Source organism: Triticum dicoccoides, chromosome 6B, assembly GCF_002162155.2.
Source record: "Triticum dicoccoides isolate Atlit2015 ecotype Zavitan chromosome 6B, WEW_v2.0, whole genome shotgun sequence".
In the NCBI taxonomy this organism is placed as follows: domain Eukaryota; kingdom Viridiplantae; phylum Streptophyta; class Magnoliopsida; order Poales; family Poaceae; genus Triticum; species Triticum dicoccoides.
Window position 1 is genome coordinate 42,904,785 of NC_041391.1, and position 905 is coordinate 42,905,689.

Below are 905 nucleotides of genomic sequence, written 5' to 3' on the forward strand. Positions count from 1 at the left end.
CGGGCGCGGGCGACCCTGGGCGGCGGCGGCGGACAGGTGGCGGGCGCCGGTTGGCTAGCGGCGGCGGCGGGGTGACGTGGTGGCTCAGGATTGGCCGCGGACGGCGGCGGCGGACATGTCCGGCCAGGGGCGGACGTGTCCGGCGCGGAGAGCGAGGAGATCTAGGGTTTCGGGGGAAAATCATTCGCGAATTTGGACGGGGAGTGCATATTTATAGATTCTGGGAGCTAGGAGAGTCCAAATGAGGAGCGGTTTTCGGCCACGCGATTGTGATCGAACGACCAAGAGGATGGAGGGGAGTTTGCTGGGTTAGTGGGCTGATATGAAGGGTGTTGGGCTGCAAGACAAAAGAGGCTTTTTCGGTCCCTCGGTTAACTGTTGGAGTATCAAACGACCTCCAAATGGCATGAAACTTGACAGGCAGTCTACCGGTGCTATACCAAGGCCGCTTGACAAACCTCAGACCATTCCGAGAAAGTTTAACACCCGCTCACAATAGGAGACAAAAGGGGAACGCCGGAGGACATAGGAGTGCCGGATTTCAAAACGGAGAACAGGGAAAATGCTCGGATGCAAGAAACGAACACTTATTCAAAATGAAATGCACATGATGACATGGCAATATGCAACACGCAAGAAAATGACATGGCAACAATGACGAATAACTGGCAGACACCTGGCGTTTCGGATCCGGGGCGTTACAACACTCCTCCACTAACAAGAGATCTCGTCCCGAGATCTTAGGACCGAGACAGAAGGGAAAAGGGATGAGGTGAAGCAATAACTCAAGAGAAAAAGCAAAGAATCGAGAGCACTCGAGAAGAAGAGAGGAACGACGAGAATGACGAGAATCGAAAGCTCACGGAATCAGATAGACTATGAAACCACTCCGGTTAGAACGAGAT